Below are 19,669 nucleotides of genomic sequence, written 5' to 3'. Positions count from 1 at the left end.
AAATGTCTTCTTGCTCTGTTGTGATAGCTGTCTAAATACTGCATGATCTGCTAACTGCAAAGTTAAAATATTTCAGCAAAGCCCAAATTAAACAGATTGAATAATTTAAATTAGCATGATAATGTCTGAACTTTCATTATCTGGATCCGCAATTTAAACAAGTGTTTAAAGCGCAATATAGCTAATGTTAGTGAAACAGATGAGACTCTAGTTCTTTAAGAAGTACAGTGAGATGAGCAGTATTTATTTGCTGTTCAAGGAGTTATATGCCAAATCTGACAGCTTCTCTTTGGCATTTACAAGAATTATTAGCTATAAAGAATACAGTTATACAAATAATAAGCTTTATGTATATTACATTTGCAAATCGCAATTTCTGGAAAACTTCTGTCTTTCTGGAAACTTCTACAAATCATGATGTGTTACATCATAGACTGTAACAGTCCCAGTGCAAGCAAAACAAACAATCGTACACTTGCTTGTACTGATTTCAGTATTAAATCATAATCCCCTTTGAAAACACAAAAAACAATGATTTGGCAAGCGAGGGCATGAAAAACTCACATATGGGGGTTGGGGGCTGTACAATAACAGAAACAGTCACTGAGCTTGGGCTGGGTGTCAAGTCTGCAGTCAGGATTAAAGTGTGAAAATACTGGCCTGCACATTCTTCAAAAATGGCGGACAGGTGGAACGAATTGCCAGGAATAAGAGGAGTTAGCTGACCCTTTGCCCCAGCCTCCAACAAACATTCCTTTACATTTTCCAATCAATGTGCAGTCCATCATTCATAGAGATTGGTAATAAAAGTCTGAACAGCCATGACGCCCGAATAAAGCTGGGGAGCAAATTATCTTAAGATTTAACTGATCATTGTGAATATGAACCACACACACACACACACACACACACACACACAAGTCAGCGTAGACTAGTTATCATACTTCACCCCCGGCACTAACATTTCTGAAAAATAGAAAAACATAAATAACAACAAGCGATAGCATGATATAAAAGACGAGTGTTTGTCTTGATGTCTTTCATGTCCGCGGGTACACCAGAGCATGGGAGATCTGCGATGCCGTCTACCAGCTCCGTATCTACAATCTGCGAACGACTTGCCGGTGGCAGGCAGCATTTTGGAAATGAATTTTAACTTGGGCTTGACTCAGACAATGCATCAAGGTCATTCCTGGCAGCTTGTTGGAAGCTGCACTTCATTTAAATTTAACTGAAAAATTTAAAGCACTGACCTTTTTCCTTTCCGTCCTTTCGTTCTCTCCCCCCCCCCTGCCCCCCCCCCTATCTTTATTCCTATGGCCCAGCACACAGTGTCTTTCTTTCACACTATAATATTCTCCCAGGTACACCGTCATCCCAGACCCCCCCCTTTGAAAGACCATGTGCTTGTATGCTCTGGGAATATTAATCCATATTGTAATATTCATGCTCCTAGACATAATTGTAATTGATAACCAAACATTTAGCTGATTAGCTAAACGACCATTATACAGCTGGAACAGTAGACTCTCTTAGCCCTCCGTTAATGATGTACAGCATAATAAGATAATCAATGCTTTTATGTTTGTAGTACAAATAAATAATTCAATTACATAAAACATGGAACATATATATATATATATATATATATATTATCCTACATAGGGCTCATAAATATTCATATATTTTCAATTTTATAAAAGAGTTTTGTGAAATTCTGTTGTTGAGACAATAGATTCTGTCCTATGTACAACAGCGCATTATGATAATCATTGTTTAAACAATTCAAATATGCCTGGAACAGACTGACAGATGTTACTGAATAAACATGGTTTACTTTTTAATGAATCGGGGATCTCGGAGGTACACTGCTTATTTTCATACATCGCCCAAAATTCTTAAACCGCATCATCTGTTAAAACGAGAAGTTAGTTGCCTACTTTACTCATGCCTAAAATGATGTTTAAGCTTAACAGTTTTTCTGAAATATGCAGAATAAAGGCTTTTAAAATAATTATCCTTTGGAAAAGTACCATTTTTAGTGTAAAATAAGGTTACTAGTGGCTGGTTAGAATTATAAGCTATGCAGTGATCCTCAGGATGTGATACGTCTGAAAATCCATCCATCTGCCATAACTGCTTGTTCTATTCAGGGTTGTGGGGTGGTATGGAGCCTTTCCTGGAAGCTTGGGGCGCAAGAGAGGGAACAGCCCAAGATGGGGCGCCAACCCATCGCAGGGCACACTTAGACATGCATAGCTATGGGCGATTTGGCAGCTCCACTTCAGTTCACCTCAGCATGTTTTTGGACGGGGGGGCGGCGGGGATGGACCAGAATACCTGGAGGACACCTCACGTCAACACAGGGAGAACATGCAAACTCCACACACATGGAACCCTGGTGGAGACTCAAACCAGAGGTGTGAGGCAGGAGTGCTAAGCACTGCATCACTGTGCCACCCCATAATTCATTATCCTTAATGAAAAATGTGCCCTGTCAACATCCAATGGCAAACAGCGTTATTTTTCATGAGGATGCAGGCCGCTGTCCCCTGCTGGTGGTCTAATGCGGAAACCCGACAGCTTTCATAAGACGCCGTCTTCCGGTGACTTAGTGAAGAATGGGAGACACTTCTCTATCTCGTATCCTAAGGATAAGCGCTAGCCAGTGCTATGGAGAGAGATATTTATGAGTGATATGGAGCCGCCGTGATGCAAAATCGCATTATAGAAAGAAAAGCAAAACCAGACATTCCAAAAACACAGCTAGTTCTGTTCAACTTGCATTAGAGCAGTATGTATCATCAATCATCACAGGCCATTATTGCCAAGTGGATATAACTCAGAAGTAAAAAAAAAAAAGTTTTCATTTTACTTTATTTTCCCTGTAATGGGATTTACAAAGCCAACACAGCATTTTTAGTTGGCTTTATTTTGCAAACTTCCACGCCCTAAACTAAAATGTGTCAAAAACACTTAGAGAGTAGCGACTATTTGTAACAATGTTAATGCACTGGCTATTCACTTGCAGTTATTCTTTTGTATAACTACTTATTTTCAGACGTAAAAAAAAATCAATTGATACTTAGCAGGCTGGTTTCCAGATGAAATTTGCAGTGTATTGGCGGCAGCATGTTAATGGCATGATTTCATTTGAAGAAAAGAGCCGTAATTAAATAAAGGTTGCGGAATCGATTACTTCAGCTGCTGCTGGTCATAAACCCATCAAATGACAAATTGTCAGCGGTAACTCTAAAGAAGTTTTGACTTAAAAGCCAAATCAATTTTTTTCATAACAATTATGTGACACGGAAATGAAAGCGGAATGGAGTGTGAAACAGACGAATGCTTGATATCATGAATTTGTAATTGTTTGATCAATTGCGTATAAAAGGGAATACTGTAATGAATAGGGTACCACTCTACAGTAAGAGTATCCTTATAAAGTGTTTATGAATGGTTTACAATCAGGGCCCATATTCACAAAGCATTCTGTCTTACCACTAAGAGTACTCCTAAATCGCACTAAATGCTTTTAACTACATTTTTTTTCCCTAAAATCTATTCACAAAGTAGCTGAGAGCAACATTTAGTTAGGAAAAAAGCTGACTCCTAAACTAAGAGTACAGTAAGAGTCCATCACTATGGTTGATGTCAGTTCTCATGCACGAGCTTGTCTGCAGTAACCATGGGGATTGGTGGATGAGAGGCCAGTATGTGCTGGTAAAAATGTACGTGCAACATCCTATAAACACAAATACAGTGGAAATCACTTATAGTGATCCTGGTTATAGTGATCAACTGCTTATATCAAGGGTGGACAATCTTATCCGCAAAGGGCCGGTGTGTATGCAGGTTTTCGCTGCAACTCCCTAATTAGGTCACTAATTAGGATACTGATTGACTGAAGAGTCCTCACACCTGGGTTTGAACAGCTGACCTAAAGGTCACCCCAAAAACCTGCATACACACCGGCCCTTTGCGGATATGATTGGCCACCCCTGGCTTATATGGATCAAAAAGGTTGTACATAATCATTCCTGTACAAATACTCGCTTATAGTAGTCCGCTTACAGTCTTCATTTTTGGTCTATTGAAAAATGACAACATATGGAAAAAAATTAAAAACTATGTTTTTTTTTTTTACTTTGCTTGCGTACTACATTAACAGTAACATTTTATGTACAGTACTGTATTTTAGTGTACTTGAATTATGCACAGTAATTTGATTTTTCATTTGAAAAGCGCTTGATACAGCTTTACTGTAGTTTGATCAAATCAATAAATTTCAGTCGATAGGGACTCAGTCCATTATATTATACTCATGTAATAAATATACAAATGTGAATTAGATGGTCATCTGCCTGGGGCATAAAGAGAAAGAAAAAAAGAAAAAAATGGGTTATAATGATCACTATAAGCAGTTTCCACTGTTGTTTCAGTTTGTTGCTGATGTTACTGCATCCCTCACAAGCTCCACAACAATCCTTATTCCCTCCCGACTGAGGCAGTATCCTTTAAGTAACTCAGCGTTCGTTTAACGTTTCCGTGACATTGTCATATGGGTTGGCAGCAGCCGTTTTACGACTGTTTGCGAGTTGGTCTTAGTGACTTAGGTGTGACTTTTAGAACTAAGGGGCTTCGTGAATTACTCTTAGTCCAAAAAACGTAGGAGTCCTACATTTAGGACTGACGCGCCCATTATTTCTTCGGAGTTTCTCTTTAATCGGCCAATTAGGAGCTTGTTTTAGCCTTTAGATGCCTCGTGAATACGGCCCAGGTTGTTAATTAAGTTGTAACACTTTGTAAATCATCAATTATAAACAAGTTATAAGAGTCTTGTTTTTACTGCCATTTATAAGTGACAAAAGGGAGCCTTCATGTAATGTGGTGCCATTAAAGGAGGATATTTTCATTCCAATGGTCAGTAAAACAAGTTTTCCCTTTTCCTGAGACATTTAACATCTCTTTGTCTCTTTATCTACGAACACCACGGCTTTTAAGAGCAGAAGAAACAAAATAATCAGCAAACCATATGTTGATCTGCTGAAGAGGCCACGGATAGTCGGCATCTAAGGAACAGCCTCATTACCTCCGAAGCCTTGGAAATCACAGGCTCATAGGATACATACTGCAAAAAACTCCTGAATATAGAGGAGTTCAGGAGCATCTGTTTATCACAATGACTTGGCAAATGATCAGAAAGTCAAGTACATGGACATGTTGAGCACCAAAGACTCCAGATGAGCTGAAATAATTATTGTACACACTTAAAATACACAAAATAATTATTCTTTTTTATTGTAATTTTTATTGTACACATTTTATCTATCTATCTATCTATCTATCTATCTATCTATCTATCTATCTATCTTCTTGTTTATTCATTGTCTGTGGCTTGTGGATAGACATTGATTGCTGTATTTCACAGTAGTTTGTTGTCCACAGAACTTTTCACTTACCTTGATTTAATTTAGCGGTAATTCACACACCTGCACTATTTGATGCTCTTCAAACTCACGTCTAATCATAAGATTTTAAAATATGATTATGACAAGAACGAGTAATATGCAGCTATAAAAGGAAGAGCAGGAAGTGGGGATTGTACTGAGCAGAACTTGTTAAAATCTGCTAAAATGTCACCATGACAATGTGCCTGGGTTATCTTGCACCACTGTCACATCCAATAATCATAGATTCATTTTTCGGTCATTTTCATTTCAGTACATTCTAGCCTGTTTCTAATCCATTGATCTTGGTGTCATTGTGTATGAGTGGGAAAAAAGGCTTGTGAACCCTATTGAATAATCTGGATTTTAACAGTTTTATCAAGCAGGCAACATATACAGTATTTTTCATTTCCATATTGCCAAACCTTTCTCACATATGTGTAAACCACTTAACGCTTACTCTTTAAAAACTAATTTTGTGACAGCATAAAATGCACAGATAATGATAACTACTGAGCCCAAGTTCTCATTCATAATGAATTGAAAGAAGCATCATTCGGTAAATCGTGTAAGAAGATTTTTTTTGATAACATTCCGGTGGTTCGCTGTGAAGGGTAGCATTTTAGACTCTTGTAATTCGCTGTGAAGGGTAGATTTTGGTTCCCCCCTTATTGCCCCCCCCCTACTTTGTGCAACATTGGTATGTTCTACCCATTTTGTACAGATTTGTTGTGGGAAACTCCGGCTACTTTGCACAGTTATGCAGGTGAATAGGTGTGTGCAGATAAATGAGGTTTACGTGTGTGTGAACTTTGATGTACTGGTACCCTGTCCAGGGTGCAGCCCTCCTGCCCTCTGCCCTACAGTGACATGGATCAGCTCTAACCTTTCCTCTGCCACGAACTTGTACTGGGCAAGAGCTTATAATGGGCAGATAACAGCACCAGTGAGAATAACAACATGGATGCATTCATAAAACAGCCACCTGCGAAGTTCAAAGCAAATATTTAAATATCAAGGCATAGTTAAACACTTGCTAGACTTATAACAAACAAACGAATAAGCAAGTAAATAAGTAAGCAAATATTATCAACTGGTACAATTACGCAGCACCGAGAAGTTTGGAAGGAAGAGTTCTTTGCATATTGCATTCTCTAAAGAACTTCGTTCAGGATGTTTCTGCAGAGCCCTGCATTCCCCAAGACTGAGTGTTGATTTATGGACATTAAGAATGGCCTTTGAAGAGCAGTCACACACTTTTTAGACCAAGGAAAGAGCGGGATTATTATAGAGATCCCTGAAGGCACTGCAAGAATTAAAGTTTGAAAAGGAAGGGTAAGGAATTCACATGAAACGTAATTTACCTTTTGGGAAAATGTCTGCCGCACTTGAATAAACAGCTCCGAGTTTGTCGCAGATAAAACATTAAAGGGCAATTACATCATTGTTCATTGTTGTTCAGAAGAAGTAACTACTCTCCAGGGGCTCTGAGATCAGGTGCCCTCAGACGCATTAATTAAGTGGTGATGCGAGCCTTACATATTCTGTTTGAAACTTATTTATTTAAGGTAGCATTCTTCTTCAGCTGGCATACGATTTCTTCATATTTCTCTTCTACTCTGAAGAATAACTCCAAGCGAGCACAAACTTTCGTCATGATTAATAAATGATGCTGCTACTTCGCTGATACAAGTTGCAGCTTTTCATTCTGTTTGACTTTGCGTTCCTTGAGTTTTGCATTCTTTCATTAGTGCCACATTGAATTTACAATAGTCTCTATTACACATAATGCTTAAAATTTCATTAGAAAGATTTATTGAAACAATGTCAAGTGGGGTTCTAAATTAATATTTTATTTATTTAATATGTTTGTATTAATATTCAAAATTATAGTCTGATTAAATATATTTCTGAGCTGAAGACACATTATCTAACTGCACATTGGGAATACCGGGCTTTCTCAGATTAGAAGATACTATATTATTAGTTTCAGATCCAAAGTCACGCCCCAGTGATTTATCGTCCCTTTGTTGATGATTGATTATCTATTCACCATGATATTTTTTAAGCATTAGTGTTCACCGTTTGAGCTTTGGAAGCTTGCATTGAGTCATTAAGTTGATGAATGCATTGTTGTTCACATCTTTACCACTGGACAAAAGTTTAATACATTATCCAAATGTTCTAACATCTTAACACCCATATTAAGTGTTTAATCTGCTGTTACCACTTAAATGGAGGTAGCAGTTTTCTGTCATACACTGAAGACTTCAAGCTGGAATTACAATCACGCTCTATTGCATTTCTGCCATAGAAGAAAAGATTATCGTTTGTGAAATGCAGTAGTTGGTGGTAGACGAGTCCCGGGATTTTGGAGGGGCGTGGGTGCCCGGGCACATTCAGGGGGCCCGACATTTTACAGGGGCCCCGAATTCGGAAATTATAATTGATATACTCGGGGTAGATTGCGCTGTGGGGGACAGTCCCGTTCAGCAAATTTTACCGTAGGAGACCCACATTTCTTCAGATTGAAAATGGCAGCTGTAGTGGGGGCTCAAGGTAACATTTTGTCAGGGGGTCCCAGAATTTTTAGCCACGCCCCCTGAGTGGGTCATACGTTCCATTAAATAACATTTTTGAATAGAGAAACATTTCCATGCAATCATTCATTCATGGTACATATGTAGACAGTTCCCCAGTTGCAATACTCTTCTTTTTTTTTTTTTACTTTTCAAGCTTGGAATTAATGATCAAATATTAAATAAATTAGTACATAGCGATTAGTAATTTATGACGGATCTCAGTAAATAGCCATTGCTATGTGTTTCAGTCACTGCATATAGAGTATTTTAAAGAAAGTAATGCAGTGCAATATAATTCAGATTTATTGAACATAAAATAAAAATGGCCAGTGGCTCTTTAATGGTTCTTAGTAGAGATGGCCTTGAACTATTTTAATCTGCGATCTGGGAGGAATACGGGGTATGAACTGTGCCACTTCTGCCCGGAGCAGGTCGGATGTTTGTCCATGCAAGAATGGCACTGAGAGAGAGGCTGAGAAACAAATGACTGCCTTTCCTTACGGATGCAGTACTTAGCAGTTCTGCACGGCATAACCAGAGGCCCACCGCCTTCCACTTGTTAATTTCCCTGTCTTGTGCTGAAGACTGACCACAGCTGTTCTTTTTTTTTCTTCACACCCCAAGGAGAGACGTCTGCCAGACACCGGCGTAGTTTTCCTGGGGTGGGAATATCAGCAGAAGGCAATTGTTTTGTCAAAAAAATAAAAAATAAATAAATAAATATGGCAACGAAGCCAGTGATGTTAAAACTAGAAGTTAACTTGTATTTATGAGTTTTGTAAAGGTGGATATTGGGTTTTTATGAAATGATACAGGTTAGCTGTCGAAGAATTGCTTGATACAGATACTGTTAGGGGGGCTGGGGTGAGGGCCGGACCAGCGGCTGTCCCGGGGGGAGGGGGCGGAGTGTCAGATGATCCGTTTATTCGTATTGATTTCTTCCAGCTACCTCATCTTCTCAGCAATTTGTATATATATCAGCGCATTTTGTCGCTCTCCCCACAACCCGAGCCCAAACGGTAGCAGCAGTCCCAAGATCATCATTTGATTTTCTTTTAGGTTATGGCAGCAGATCCCAGTTATTGTTGTTCTTTCCATAACTGGTTCCTGTTTATTTATTTATTTATTTTTGCGATCTCTGCCATATCCTGCTGCTCGACAGTAAAACAGAGCATTAATATAGAACGAAAGATAGGGCATCTCAGTGCATTGTTTATAAACATGTAGCTGCACTTTAGACAAAGTACTTTCCATGTCTCACTCTAAAACATCAGACTAAAATGGTATAATAACAGAAATTCACAAGACTCACTTATTACTCTGACCTAAAAATATGTGATGGTGGGACCCAAATATTTTGAATTCTGGTCATTACTCCAGCGTATTGTCTTCTATCCCTGTTAATAGTTTTAGAGTTTAATCATAAATAATTGGGTATCAAGCAGATGTACTAAAAGTTTTCGTTGGTACTATGTGGAGCATTAGTTTACTAATGTTTCTTATGCTGCATGTTTACATTAGAGTTGCATAAATTGACATTCATCGTTATAATTATCATAATGCAAAAGTTCAGGATCAAACCACTGTAGGTCTTTAAGCAATGTTTAAATGATGTTCTAAATTTTAGAACTTACTTACTTATATATAAAATAGGATTTAACCCTGCCCCCTTTTTTCGGTGTGATTAATATACACATCCCCACAAGCAATGGAAATTCATTCCAGTCTTTCTGACGAGCGATAGCTTATTTCGAATAAAATTAAAGGCGTCATATTTTACTGAGCCCTGCAACCCTGACCAGATCAGAAGATGCATTTTTTTTTTTATTACAGCATCTGTACCTGTATTACTTTAACGATAACTAAATTCGGCCATTAAATATTTCATCCAAGCTAAACGGTAAACCAATAACAAACATTTAGCAATAACAAGCTTTTGGGCCACAATGACCCTACATAGATTCTGAAATTCCAGTGTAATATAGGAAAAAAATTTTCTAAAAAAAGAAATTGAATACTCAACTACAAGAAAAACAATAAAACAAAATGTGAGCTTCAAACCAGCAACTACATACAAATTTCCAAAAGATTCTGCCCTAAAATGAAATGCCCATTTCTTGTCATGAAAGATTGAGGCTGTTGGGTGTAAGTGACAAGTTGAATTGCCTGGAAAATAATTGTAAAGTTAATGCCCTACTGGATACATACTGATTATGCTACTCAGTCAGACTGCAATTTATTAATCAATCCATAGGTGCATAAATGCATTACTGCTCCGGAATAAACAAGGGCGCTAACACACTGGGATCAATAAACGTAATTAAAAGCCTTATAAGTTTCCGTAATTTGTCATATTGTCTTACAGCTGTCTGCTAAGCTGACGAGAAGAATCAGCTATCAGCTCTGATAAAATGACAGTTTACTTACCAAGGGAACAGAGGACCGTCCCTAGAATAACATCAGAGACTGTATATAAAATTCATTGGGAAGAAATACGTACAGCAAGTGTAGTTAACCACAGATAAATACATTGTTGATTTCATTATTTTGCAATTTTTTTCTTGCAGTTTTATGCTTGTTATTTTTTTTTTTTTTTTTTTTTTTTTTTTTTTTTTTTTTTTTTATTGCCCACCACCACCCCCCCTCTTCGGAGGACAACTTTATTTTACATTACATTCAAGAGTAAAGATTGTGGCCGCTCCGAACTCACCAGTACCGTGGAAAAGGAGAAAAACAGGGGGGGTACAAAAACAACAGCGTAACAATAACAGACATCAATCACCATGGGGAGAGGGGGAGAGAGAAAAGAAAAAAAAAAAAAAAAGGTATACAGAAATAATAACACTAATAATGTAGGCGGGATGGAAAAAAGATGAAGTATAGGGGAATACAGAATACAAACAACCATAAGAAACATAACACTCATCAAACAACAAGAATTATAACAACATCAGTGATACTAATAATAATTAATACAAATCGGTATTATATATATGTAGCATACACACACGTAATCGTACCGTTATATATGTATATTTCAATTCCTAAATCTATAACATACCCTAAAAAGTAATAATAATAATGATATTGATCGCTCAACCAGTCTTGTATGCATGTGCAAGTGTAGGTGTGACCTGATTTGTCATTGGATGTGCTGGCATTTAATGCCGTCAGGGGAGGCGGCAGCACCCCCCCCCCCCCCAGGCCCAAGGCGAAGGCAGGAGAACCAGGCAACCGAAGCCACCCTACTGCCCCCCCGGCACAAGGGCCCACAGCCACGCATCCCAGAGACAACCACCCGCCCAACCCGAGAGGGAGCCCGCGAGGGACTAAGGGGGCGCCAACCCCCGCACAGGGAGGCCCGCAGAGGGAGGACGGGCGGCGAGCCCCCCAGCCCCACCCGCAACCACCCCACCGGGGCAGGCGGGTCCAGGGCCGAAGGGCCCCACCCACCGGGACCACCCCCCCCACCCCCCGGCGGACGGCCCCCCACACACCGGGGGAGCCCCAGCCCCCCCAGCCCGTCCCCCGGGAGGACGGGCCGCCGCCCACCGCAGCGACCCGGCACGCCTTGTTATTTAAATACATACTAATTATAATAAAATATACATTTAGCAGCAAAGCTGCTATGACCGCGGTATGTTTTCGTTTTTCTATTACTTTCTAAATTAGTGCATAAATTCTTACTAAAAAGTACAAAAAATAACTTTGCGATGGACTGACAGCGCATATCCAGGCTGCCTTATGCCCTGTGCTGGCTGGGGTAGACTCCAGGCTGCCCGGTGACCCTAACCAGGATATGCTGGATGGATGTACTGTATATAGACTTCTTTATTATTATAATAATAATTATTATTATTAATAATAATGATAATAAACAAAAGTAAAATATATTAAAAGCAGACTCTACATACTATAGCGGATAAGCAAGAATCCCAATTTATTAGTTTAGTGCTACTGTATATTGCAAACGAGTTGTATAACTGCGATCATCATCCGTAGATTGCAAATAGGAAAGAAAAAATCGTTAACTTTCCCAGAAGGTAGGAACTCACTGCAAACATAATAGTGGTAGAGGACACGCAGAAAAAGCAATACTGATGAAGGAATGCATGAGGAGAGACCATTAACCAGACTGACACAATTAAAGGAATAATGAGCCTGGACTCCCGGTCACCGCTCAGAATCGCGCGGCATATGGCCGACCTTCCCGCGCGGAAACGCGTGGCGCCCTCCTCACTTAGGCAGCCATGTCGCAATTCCCCTCCCACCAATTCCTGTGCGTTTGTGCAGGCTTTCAGGTTCCTCAGACGTTCTTTCTTTGTCACGGCATCTTTCAAGAGTCTGTGCCATCGTTTTTAGGGAGACCCCCCACTTCCCTTCCATCCGCTCCCATGGGATAATTTCAGGTGAAATTTCCTTTGGTATGGTTACAACGTTTATTAAGGAGGATAGCCCCCCACCCCCCCAGCCCGAAAACTGCCCCTGGCAATAACCTGAATCTTACTTTTACCCTGTCTCTTGTGCCCCACTTCTGTTACAATGAACCTGCAACACATCGCTGTGATACATTTGAAAGGAAGTAGGCCAGCATTTCAAGCATTCCAGACATAAGGAGGGGTCTAATTTTCTTAAAAAAAAAAAAGAGAGGCTATGGAGAACGTATTAGTTAGCCAAATGAAATTAAGCTGTTTGTTCGGTGTTATTATGCAAGTTAATAAAGCCATACTCTCACCTAGATACGAAAAATTAACCATGCATATCCTCGCTGTCCATTGAAAAATATGTCTCCAAAAATCAATTAATTCAGGAGCGTGAAAAACCACGTTTTCTCAAGAACTACTTTTCAAAATAACCTTAAAACAACCACCACAAATACAAATGTTAACTAGTGCGCACATAAATACTAGTTAAATCAATGACCTCATAGAACATATTTCCATTGGTCAATTAGATGTTACAGTAGACAGTGTATTTAGGGTGACCAGATTAGTTCTTTTTGTGCTTTGACTGGTTTATTTCCTTGATTGAAAGACTCATCCAGCTATTTCACATTAACAGCTATTTCACATTAACATGCATGATTATAGGAGACTGACCAATCAACACGCAGCAACAACGCAGTACTAAAGTGAAATCCAGGTCCCCTTAAATGGTTGAAATGTTAGTTCAAAAACCTTGTCTCAGCTCATCTCCCCTGACATGGATTAGACGGTCACCCTAGGTGTATGCCATCTATAGTGAAAAGTCACAGTTGTCGAAGAAGTTGACATATTTGCTTTTCATTGGACAGCAATGATATAAAAGAAACAGTTAGGTATGTGACAAGGTGTTGTACAATATATATTTTTTTTCTATTGCAATGTTAAGAAGAGTGGTACAAAAAGTATTACACTATATTAAAATATCAGTATATCTGCTGTTAACAAGCACTTGGAGATTAATCACCCAATAGCTTTATTGTCTTCAAGGTAAAGCACAGACCCACGGACTCTGCTGGATAAGCCGTATGGATGGATAGCATAGCTGTGGGATGCTAATGAACCGCATATTAAAACCCTCTGAAAATCTGATTCTAATGTTTTTATGTCTCCATATCTTGTACCACTGTCAAAGATAACAGACACAATTACCATCATATCATGTTTGAAAGTTTGATTCTGTTGGGAATTTCATGACTAATTCACGGCTGGGTTAAGAGAACTCAGCTTGTCGTTTCGCGTGTCCGTCGCTCATGTCTTCCGCTCTCAGCCGATGCCTTTGCTTTGTCGATGGCTTTTCTGTCCTATTGTGTTACTGTGTTCGATCCGGACACTCTGCTTTTCCATGTGAGCCCGGAAGTTGACAGGGGACTGATACCTTTATGTCATGTTAGTGCTCAACTGTGATAGACTACTGACCTAAATGGATGAGTTATGTTTCTGCATGTGTGCCTTCACATCAGTTGCAGCAGCCATACTCGTTTGATCGTCTAGAAACGAAACGGAGAACTGAAGAGGCAGAAACGAAGAACTGAACGTTTAAAGTGTTGTATTTTTTGTCATTCTTCCAGGTGTTTTATAATTATTATAACAAACATTAGTAACTAATTCCAACTTACAAAATTCTGCATTGACTATGTTCACATATAGTTTTTCAAAAAGTGTCAGTATTTGACCTACCAGATCTCATCATTCTCATCGTTCTCTAAAAGAATTTAGGGTATGTATTAAATTAAAAATGAACTGTTTGTGTTTACCACAATCATGTGGATATTCACCAGTAACAACCTTAATCCAGTTCCAGTGAGTGACAAAATATGATCAATGATTTCACACTTCAAACTACACCAGAATAGATATTTGCATGACTACATCTTTTTCATAGATTCTGTTCCCCTTTTTTTTAAAAAAAATTTCTTTGTCACACATTATATGGACCCAATCGAACTATATCACTTCTCTTTAGCTGCAATTCCTCTTATGAATCATCTCCATTCGCCACAAGCACTAGATTGTAGCACCATTGCTAATGTTATATAAATAGCAGTTCAAAAGAAACGAACCTAGATTGACTGATTAATTCAAGCCATGTGACTTCAAGTTTGCTGCAGATCATCGACACATAATCTGACAAAAATGCATTTAGACGCAATGACTAGATAATTCATATGCCATAATTTAATGCAATGCAATCTGTAATGTGAAACTGATGCGATTCATTATCAGTAGCCAAAAGAACTCATTGTCTTTGCCATCAGCTGAATACAAGAGGTCCCTTGTGCAATTTTGTGTATTTGAAGTTCAGCTTCATGGCGTATGAAGGAAACTTGGTTTAGTCGTGACACAAAAGAGCATAAGTTTTACCACAAGGATGTGGGAAAGTCAGAAATTCTTTTTGGCCTGTAAAACAAACTTCACAGAAAGTTAATGTGAAGTTAATGTGATATATTGCATGTAATTAAATGGTAGTCTTATAGCATTTGAATAAAGATTATTTACTGACCACGGTGTACTGTAGTCTTGTAGCCTATGTAGCTCTAACCAGGATGAAGTATTAGAAGATAGATGGATGACTATCTATTTACCTCTTTGTTTTTTTGTGCTTCATGGAAGATACTAGCAAACAGGTCTCAAAAAAATGCATCTACATTCGACCACACACCAAGTGCAGTTGTACCAGTATAGCTGTCACCAGTGAAATACCTTTAATGGTGCAGGTAATTACCCTTTCTAATTAATGTCCCTATGTGATAATGAAATAAACAATAACTTTTTAGCAAACGGCAACAAAATTTAATGCAGTATCACGGAGATTTCAAAAATCGTCCTTGGTGGGTTATGGCACAGATTCAAAAGCAAAGTGGGGAAGCAGACGTCCCGAGTCATTTAAAACGAAGCAAATACAGTCCGGGTTCATTATGAGAGGCAAGCAGAGATCAAGTAGGGAGAAATTAGGCATGTTTATAACCAATCATGCAAAAAAGAGTCATAGGTCTTAAGGTATATGAATATATTTGCCATCAGCTATGTTGGGGTAATGAGGGACTCAAAACAACCGTAGCCAACGGGATGAAAAGCAGAAGTAGTCATATTCACTGCATTTTAATATTATATTCATTTGATTCTCACAAATTTTAGAAATACTTTATAAGTTACTTTATCTGTTTGTTTGTGTTGTTTATTGTGATTTCATTTTCCATAAGAAATATTCGTTTCTATGGAAGAGCAGTAAGGTCACCTAAAAGGATAATGTATATTTTGGGATTAAAGGTGAGTTTTGGAGTTAAAGTTGAATTCTACGGACATTTCCTTAATTTTGTGCAGAATGAAGCTGGAGCAGCTGAATGTGAGGCTCTTGTGTGGCGCCTTCATGTTAGATCAGAATCCTCTTTACAGATTAGTCACTGATAGGTTTCTGCCTTTAGTTTTTACCTTTTTTGTCTTGTAAGTTCATTAACTTCAATCTCAAAACTAATATGGTTTTTATGTAATACTAGAGGAAAACCCTTTCATTTTTCTTACATGATTCATATTTGCAGTTCTGTTTGATCTGATAACCAGAAAGGCTTGGATAATTGAGATTTTCATTGTTTATTGGTGAACACTGGTGTTTTTGACATGTAAGGAGTATAATATTATAATATGTCCTGGATGGTGGTCTTTAGGCCTAGAACTTCAGATTATATTGAATTATTTCATTCATTTCTTCATTTGCCTTCCTTAGCCAGTTGTCCTAAGCAGGCTTGTGGGAGTCCGAGGCCTATTGTTTCTTTAAAATGAAAATAAAAAAGGCATTTTGGTGCCAAATGGGACTCGACAGAGAGGCATTTCTTCTGCAGCGTGCAGACTCTGATGAACTGCTGAATATAGCTTTCTCTCGAGGAGTCGACAGGTCAGGCCGAATGCCTCATTGGTAACCAAGGGATTTAGGGCGCATCGCTGAATAAATTAAAACTGCCCGTGTCTGTCTTTGCTGCAAGCCCCTCTGACTTAAAAGTACAGAATATATGTAAAAAAATCTGAAATTACCTGATACCTCTTTTTAATCCTGATTGTTTTTGCACTCCTTACAGCTTTGCGTAGTTTTACTGTAGATGAAATGTCATCGTAGGAATCCTTTTCCAGTGTCTTATTCAAGAATGCAACAGCACCAGCTCTTCTTCGCTCAGAAGAAAAGTGTTAACCAACTAAAAAGGAAGCCATTACTGAAATCCTAGCTCAGTCAAACTAGATAAGGCAGCGCATCTTGCATATCGGTAACTATGTATAACTACTGAAACAAATGTAGCATTGAAATAAATTCTGACTCACTGTCCCGGAGTCTCGCGCAGTGAGTTCAGTAACAAAACCTTTAGAATGTAGTTGAAATCATCTGAAGAGCAATGAAATGCATTGAATATTCCGCTTTTAGCTGTGCCTCATTAGGGAATTTAATTCTGTATGCATACATTTTCATCAGCAGATTGTGTGTAATTCACGTTTGTTTTCTGCTATATACCACATGACACCAGCCCACAATTATCCATTAATAGTTTATTTCCACACAGCAAAGACTCATGCTTAATTTGCGTAAAGACTTGCATTTGTGTTTTGACAGTTATTATATTGTCATGGATGTAAACATTTCATTAACGTTAGATAATGCATTAGATTTTAGTACTAGCAGAACCTACCATTAACATAGAAAATTATATTTTTAAAAAGATTTTTTTAAATGATTATTTTCTCCACCCACTCTCTTGAGGTAATTCAAATTACAGACTTTAAAATCTTATTTTTTCTGTATTTCTTTCATTAATTATTATTATTTTGGAGATTTCTGAGAACACCATGGAGTCTTAACAATGGTTTCCTTTTCTGAATAAGTGTTTTAATTACATGCTGGGACCGTTACAGGCTTCCATGGGGTATTTAAAAACACAAGCATATTCTTTCAATAGAAAAGTGCACTTTCACTGTTACTGTGTCAGGCCCTAATTATCAGTTCCCAAGGTTTCACTGCTCTTTGCTTGCAAAAGCCTTTTCTTCTTCCTTTTTTTTTCAGTTCGTATGGGGGTAATTAATTTCAGTGGTAATTAACATAATTGAAAACAAAGTTTGTTAATGCAAATTAACCAAAGTTCTTGTCAAAGAGCGTAATTGTGACTTACTCGATTTCGGAATATCGCAAAGCATTCCTTTGGGGGGGGAGTTGGGGTGCGATAAAGCAACGTCTGGCCACGTACAATAATGTCTTTGTCATCTCTAGGTATTCTGAAAGAAGCTGCCTCTTGTGTTGCAGACAGAAGGAGTTAACAGAGGCAGCTCTGTTTTAACTCTGCAGATGGCAGGTTGGTTAGCTTTTAAATGCTTTGGCTCTCATTCACCACCCAGGCCCTTGAAACAAAGTAGCGCATCTTTACAGCAGTTTTTCTCCATTCTTAACTCATTGACATTCTCCTTTTTTTTCCCCCGCTCAGTTGAAAGCGACTCCCATTGTCGAACCTGAAAGAATGTGATGTCTTTGTGAACGGAGTGAGAGCCGTCGTTCGGGCTCATTATGAAATCACATTATGTAGAAGGCCACCAAGATCTATAAGAATAAGTCAAGGCAAATAAACAGAAGATCTGCATTTTTTTTCTTATCTAAAAAACAAGATTGTTACTTTTTCGAGGAGTTTTATTATGTGGCCTATCCATATAAAAATCAAAGACATGCACAGAAGTTCCGCTTGTAACCCAGAACACGGACGGTAGAGCCGTCGTTCACAGGGACCCCCTAACCAATGGAAATAGTTCTGGCAGGTGCTGTCAATTTTTATCCACTCAAAAAACTCTTAGCACATTACTGACCTGGAATCTCAGTCTGTGTGACACGCTGAATGTAAATCATGCTAGAATTGCCCATTCAGACCAAAAGCTTTCTGTACTGGAGACATATGTTTGTATTTTGACACACAGTCGTTAAGTTTGACCCTGATGAGTGTACAAAGTTGTGTCTCACAAAAAAACTTTTGGATGCATCTTGAAACATAAAAACAAAACCCGTGCAGCTCACAGTAGTGAATGGGCTGCCAACGTCTTTTTTTATAAGTGTATATCAGAGAGAATAGCGAATTAAAGCTTATAACAGTAAAGCATATTAAGAGTAGCTAAAATTAAGAATGATTTTTATGTATTTTTTAAATAAATCAAATAATGTTGATGGTTTTTGTTTGTTTTTACAGGTTATATTTTACAGATTATATTTTATATTATTTGGATACTTTAATATATTATGATTTATATGAATAAAACTTTAGCATGAATTTGTATCAGTGGCATTTTGATGAATGATTTATGCAGGTTGAAGCTCAGTGATTCTGCTAAACAGGGCCCTCAGCTAACCTTGTTTTTAAAAAATAAACCCTGTATATTATAGAATTGTTCGTTACTGAAATAAATAAATAAATCTTGAACTGAAATGATTTGTCCCATGTTTTTCTGCTCGTGGGAATTTTACTTACGCAAAAATATTCTGAGGGCAGAGCTAAAAATGATTGGTTGAGAGAGATAACCAATCGGACAGTAGAGGAAGTGGGTCCAAGCAACTAGAGGAGGTGGGACCAACCAATCAGATATCCTGGTCCTGCCTCCTCTAGTTGTCATTTTTGTTTAAGTAAAACTCCAATGAGCTGCAATGCAGATTGCGTAACTGACCCCACCCCCTCAACATTCTTTTAAGTTTTATATTCGGGATCAATCTCCCAATCCCATCCTACCTCCCCCACCCCAGTCAACAACTAGAACGTCATAGCCCAGGGCTTTCGACCATGTTAATGCACCTCTGGTGTTTAGCATTAGTGAGGTGCAACTGCATTTGTAATTAATTCAGGATATCTCTTTAATTTACGATTTCTAATAGTTCTGCCGAGCTAATACAGTTTAAACACATCTAAACCTCTCCAGCAAATGCTCCTTTAGAAAAATTAAAAACCATTCAGCACACATTTAAAGAAACAAGTTGAATTTGATGTTCATTATGAGACTACAGGATTTCAATTAATTGTGCTCTTATTTTCCATTAAATGATAAGGCCCCTTTTACCTACCTTTTCTTACAGGAAGAATTACTGAGATCATTGCTCTTTTCAGATCTGTGACACATTGTCATGTCCATTGAAAAGTTAAAAGCCCAT

Source organism: Paramormyrops kingsleyae, chromosome 25 (assembly GCF_048594095.1).
Source record: "Paramormyrops kingsleyae isolate MSU_618 chromosome 25, PKINGS_0.4, whole genome shotgun sequence".
In the NCBI taxonomy this organism is placed as follows: Eukaryota; Metazoa; Chordata; class Actinopteri; order Osteoglossiformes; family Mormyridae; genus Paramormyrops; species Paramormyrops kingsleyae.
The sequence above is the reverse complement of the archived record's forward strand: the minus strand, read 5'-3'. Positions refer to the sequence as shown.